The sequence below is a fragment of the Myiozetetes cayanensis genome, unplaced genomic scaffold (assembly GCF_022539395.1).
Source record: "Myiozetetes cayanensis isolate MyiCay16 unplaced genomic scaffold, myiCay2020 scf4, whole genome shotgun sequence".
Lineage (NCBI taxonomy): Eukaryota > Metazoa > Chordata > Aves > Passeriformes > Tyrannidae > Myiozetetes > Myiozetetes cayanensis.
The window spans coordinates 72,458,189-72,464,188 of record NW_026087631.1 but is presented as its reverse complement, the minus strand read 5'-3'; positions in this window follow the sequence as shown (position 1 = coordinate 72,464,188).

Sequence of the window (6,000 nt, the reverse complement as noted above, 5' to 3'; positions counted from 1 at the left end):
CTTCGCCGGCTGAATGGAGGCGATTGTCGCATCTCCACGGAGCCAGTAAAACCAGGGAACGCGCACCGACCAGCTCCTCTCCGTGCGGTACAGCTCCTCCATCCCGCGGCGTTCCCGAGCCCAGCGCCCGAACCCGGGGCCTTGTGGGCTGAGGCAGCGGGAGGAAGGGGAGAAGTTCGGAGCTCCGGGGAACAACTGAGGGGTCAGTTCGCCCCTCAAGAAACAGAAAGGGCTTGCAAAGTGTGAATGGGGTGTGGGGCACAACTGAGCCCCTTCCAGCCTCCCACAGCAAGAGCAGTGTCAGGATTTACACCCCAAAGCGGTGCCACGCGGAGCCACTGGGATCCAACACGGTGGGCTGGGCCTGCCCCTGCCAGCAGCCTTCAGCACCGCCCCATTCCCGCTGTTCACTCCGATCCCTGCTTCCACGCTCTGCTGTCAGATGGATATGAACATTCCATCCCTCCTGACTTTACACAGGTGTCATATTTGTTGCCGAGCACCCATAATTTTGGGAGGAGTGTTTGCACTGCAAATGGAAACCTGTCATTTCCCCGCGTCTCCCTTCCCCAGCTCGTTCCATCAGCTAATTTCGTCAGCCATTGCAGCTGGAGGTTTCACGTCTCCTCTGTTAAATCAGGACAATGCTGCTCAGATTAAAACTGAAACACACATCAAAAACCCCATAAACACCTACAGTTTCCCCCTTTCTGCCTAAAATCTCATCAGGAGCCATCAAAAGGAGGTGAATGGTACAGAAAGTGGAATATTAAGCATTTTCCTGTGCTGTGGCACCATGGACACAAGCAGGACAAACAGAGCCTTCCCTGCTGCACAGCCACATCCATTTTTAAAAACAGGCCTTCTGTGCTTTCTTTTTTCAGCTCCATCTCCCCAAACCAAGGGAAAGATGTTCTCAGTTAGCGGGATTAAAAAGCAAAGTGTGGCACAAGTATCCTGGCAGCCTCGGCGGCGCTTCCCTAAAACTGTCTGCCACGGGCACAGCTGAAATTAAGTTGGGATTTAATGGCAAAACAACACCAGAAAATGGAGCTGGGGAAAAAAAATTACCAACCCAAACCCATCATTTTTGGAATGGATTGAATGAGAGAGGTCCCCATGGCCACATGGAGAGGCAGATGCGGCTGAGGATGGAAGCTCTGCCTTCCAATGCTGGGAGAGGCAGGATGACCACGGGCAGGAGGAGGATGGAGATATCCTGCTCCAAAGCTGTCACTTGGCCGTTTGCATGCTCGGTAAGTTCCTCATAAGCAAAAGTCTCTTGATTGCTGTTCCAAAATTGGAAATTGGAATCAGAGAAAGAGAAATGGGATGAAAATGAGATGAGGGGAAAAAAAAGAGAAATGGTGTTTTGGAAGCCTGTTCAGGTCTATAATCTCCTGTGATGTTTGTACTGAGAGAATAAATCCATGCTCTGTTCCAGGCTTGGGATAGCAGGGAGGGAAATATCCCCCTTTCCTTGGGCATGGAACTATTAAGGTTGGAAAAGACCTCCAAGATTTCTGAGGAGCAAGGGTGGTCAGGCCTTGGCAGGGGCTGCCCAGGGAGGGAGTGGAGTCGCCATCCCTGGAGGTGTCCAAGGAAGGATTGGCCATGGTGCTCAGTGCTCTGGGCTGGGGGACAAGGTGGCATTGGGCACAGGACATACTCTGTGGGCTGGGAGGGCTTTTCCAACCAAGTTTTTCAGGGATTCTGCAATACCCATGGCCAACCCTCAAATGAGGAAAAGAACTGTGCTCAGGCAGTTCATGTGGTCCTCGTGGAAGCTTCAAGTGTTTCCACTGCAGGCCTGTGTGTTCCTGTTGTGCGTCCGTTTGTTTTGCTCTTCTCCAGGGCAATGTTGTTTTTATCTGGTTCTCAGGAGCTTCTCCTGGCCATCTGCACCGCCCCGCTCTCCCAGTTATCCGCCAGAGCCCTTTGGGTTGTTTTAGGCGTGGCAGGAATCTCCTGCAGCAGCCCCACGCCGACAGCCAGCTTAGCTTTATCTTCCCCGGGAAAAGGCAGTGGAAGCAGTGCTCCCTGCGCCGGTGGGGCTCGGGGAGGGGACGGAAGCGGAGGGAGTGGGGGCTCCATCCCAGCCCCGTGCTAACAATGCTCTTTCAGAGGCTCATAATGAACCCTTTGAGAACACAGAGTTATTTGGAAAAGTCCCGAACTGTGAGAAATATGCGCATGTTGTGGTTGAGTCACCAGTTGGCACGGGCCACACCGGCACACAGTTCTGTTTTTTAAGTGCACTTTTCTTCCTCGGATCCACAGACAAGGGGCCATTATCAGCTTTAATTTAATCTACGCCCCAGAATAGCTGCACCCGGCCCAGTCCTGCTGGAAAACTCTTCCAGGAGAATATCGGTCTTGATTTTGAGCTTCCAGTGCCTGCATTCTCATCCCTCTTGGAAATTTGTCCCCAAACCTGCTTATCTCGAGCTTGAAATTATTTGGCTGCAACTTCCCCCCAGACCTCAATGCCTTCCTGCCTGCAGGATTAAGGGATCCATTCCAATCTCTCCTTTGGCAGGTGTGTGAAAGCCTCTGCTGTCTCACACCTTTTCCTGTCCTTTTTGTTAAATTAGCATGTTTCTCCTATGGAATTTAGGGACCCGTGTGCCTCAAAGCTGCTCTGGGTTTGTCCACTGTAGGAGACACTACCTAATCCTTAAACATTTCCTTGGATACACAGTGTCCCCCCTCAGGACTTGTCCAACCAGGATGTGTCCGTATGGACCAGACAGGAGGGGAAAAGGCTCTGCTCAGAGCACCCCCAGGCACTGGGTGATCCAGGGATCCTGCACTCCATGTTTTCTGGGTGGCCTGAGGCATCTCCCACCCCTAACCCACAGCCATCCCTGTCAGGGCGAGGTAGCTCCCTCCATCCGGTGTTATCCCACAAGGGCACGAGCAAGGACACGATCCCAAACTCAACTGAAAAGTTCCTTTTTCCGTTTGCCTTTCCTTTATGGAAATCTGGGAGCCGCCAGTGTGGCAAACGTGCCCCTGCCCTCTCGCTCAGCCTCAGAGGCTGGGCACGGAGCAGCAAACCCCACACTTCCTGCAAGTGCCCGAGTTTTGGCTGTGGAGGAGCTCTGGGCGGGCGTGGGGCGCGCGTGACCTGCCAGTGCATTGTTGTGGAAGTGCTGATGGGATCAGGCACAGATGGGCGACACAGAGCTGTCAGAACCAGCCTGGATTTGAAAATGTTATAATTGGGATGGTAAACAAGTTCACAAGGACCCTATTGAGGCAAGGGATTGCCATGGTAACAGACCAGAAAAGTCTGGGAATGAGGAAGGGATCGATAAGTGGGGGCAGTGGAGGGAACGGTGCTCCCACCGTGCTGGTCCCTTCCCGGGTCTGGGAGAGGGAACGTGGGGTCCAACCTCTCCCCGCTCTCCAGAGGGACACTGTTGATCCAAGCACTGAGCTTTCCTGAGATAAACCCACCGGGTCTCCCACCACCCAACTCCCGGGAAGCGGTCACAGCTCCCACCCGGGCAGGGCTCAAGGTGTCCTGCGCAGGGCCAGGAGTTGGAGTCACAGTCCAGGTGTGCCCTTTCCAACTCAGGATATTCTGTGATCTTTCCACCAGGGAACAGCATGGAGAGCAATCCCCACTGTGCTGCTCCAGCCTTTCACAGAGTTTTAGGGTGAGAAGTTGGAGGTGGTGAAGCAAGAAACTAAAAAGTTCTGTAACAAAACTACCCTTAGCAACTTATGTACTCCAAACCAGTATTTTTTTAAAGCCCTATTTTATTAATCAGTTATTTGTCTTTAGTAGGACAATACTTCACATTCCAAGATGGATGTGAAGCCATTTTCCTCACTATAATAAACCAATAAAATTAGTTTATAGGCAAAAACAAATGTTAAGGGCTTGGTGGCACTGAAACCCCCTGAACAAATCTTTTTTAAGTGGCATTTACCCTGTGACTTGGGGAAAAGGGCACAAGAAGGAGTTTATCTTCCAATAATCAGGACTTGAACTTGGCATCAGTCTGTTGATTTGGGGTGGGCTGGGTCTGTCTTCCTTTTGTGGCTCAATGAGGGAAAAAATAGGATTTTGCTCTCTAGGGTTACTTTGGAGAACAAAGGTTTGGTTGGGAAGCAAATCCTGCATTAGAAAACAGAATCCCAGAATCACTGAGGTAGGAAAAGCCCTCCAAGACCATCATGTGCAGTCTGTGACCGATTCCCACCTGGAACTCTGTTCCATTATCTAACATTCCCAACTGAAAAAGGTTTTAGGAATTGCTTGGAGCCTTAAGGAAGTGCCCAAATGCTGTGTTCATTTGGTGGCACTGAGGAAAGGAGGACCTGGCTCCCAGGCTGGAACAGCCCCAGAGCTCATCAGCACTCCCACATTCCTCACCCTCTGGGATGAGATGTCTCCTGGGACTTAGTCAGCTTATATGGGAAAAGGCCCTTGAAATACATCTGCCTTCATGCTGGAAATCAGTGGATTTGAAGTCAGAAGGGCTGGACTTTTCCAAGAGTGGAGAGTGAACACATGTTCAGCAAAGGACCCAGATTTTCCCATCCCTCTCCGAGCTGCACGGCAGCTCTATCCATCATTTTTCCAGTTGCTGCATTCCGTTCCAATCCCAGTGAACTGCTGGGAAAGATCTTTGATAATAACTAGCCACCAAGACCTGGGAGACTTCATTTATTACAGCATAATACCCACATTCCCCAGCTTGTGCTGGACCATATGGAGCGCTCTCCGCTGAGTTTGGCGGAGTTACTGGGGTGAAACAAGGATGGATTTTGTTCCTCATTCTCTTCAATTATGCCATAGATTGGATCATGCAGCAAACTCCAGCAGATCATCTGGGCATAGCAATCAACCCCGAGGAGCACATCACTGAGCTCCTCGGTGCCAAAAAACACAGCGCTCGGAGCAGAGACTCCGGCAGGAGCAGATCCTGGGAGCAAATCAATAGGGCTTAGCACTCACTGGAAGCTAAAAGTGGGAACACACACCTCAGTCTGTCACTGGCAGGCAGGAAAAGGCTTTTGGGAAGAGTGTGTTTGTGTGCTGAGACAGAGGGAAGAATTTTATCCGAGATCAGTTTCTTTGGATCTTACACTAACCATCACTAACCTGGGAAATCAGGAAACCTGGTCCTGTCTGGTGCCCAGAATTCCTGTAGAGATGTTCTTTTTTCAAGCCCAGAACCAGCCAGTATTTAGCAGTGACCACGATGGGACCATAATGGTTCCAGCGTCCAGATGCTGTGGCCACATTTCCATGGAATCTGGAATGGTTTGGGATGGAAGGGACCATAAAGCTCATCCAGTGCCACCCCTGCCATGGGTAGGGACACCTTCCACTAGCCCAGGTTACTCCAACCTGGCCTTGGACACTTCCAGGGGTGGGGAGTCCCCAGCCTCTCTGGGCAACTTACACCCAAACTGCTGTGCCTGTGCTTAACTGTCCCCCAAAATCTCTCTGATAAATAGACCATAATTTAACACAAGTCCCCTTTTTGGTGCATAAGGCCTAATAGCATATGACATTTATTATTCAAAAGAGGTGGCAAACGAATCAAGACATTGATTCAATGTGAACAGGCAGAATGTGATCCCTGCTCCTGCCTCTCCGAGCCATAAATAATAGAACGGTTCCCATTCCCATTCCATTATTGCTAATAATGAGTTATGGGTAAAGCCACCACGTCCCTCGCAAAAAGCAAGATATAGCTTTGCTTATGGGTGATTATTAGAGGCTAAAATAAAGAGATTGATGCCCCAAAAAAAGTCTAATTAGCGTTAGTCTATTGGAGAGGAAGCTGAGCATGCTGCTCTAGCACTGCCAAATGAAATTAAGGCCCAATTATTGATAAATGAAGAGTGGTTTGTGCTGGAGCCTGGCCTGGAGTCGAGGAAATACATCTGTCATTTGGCCTGCACAGGAGTCATTCATGTGTGACACGGCATCCTGTGCATTTATCATGCATCTGTAGATTTTTGGTTTAATTCACT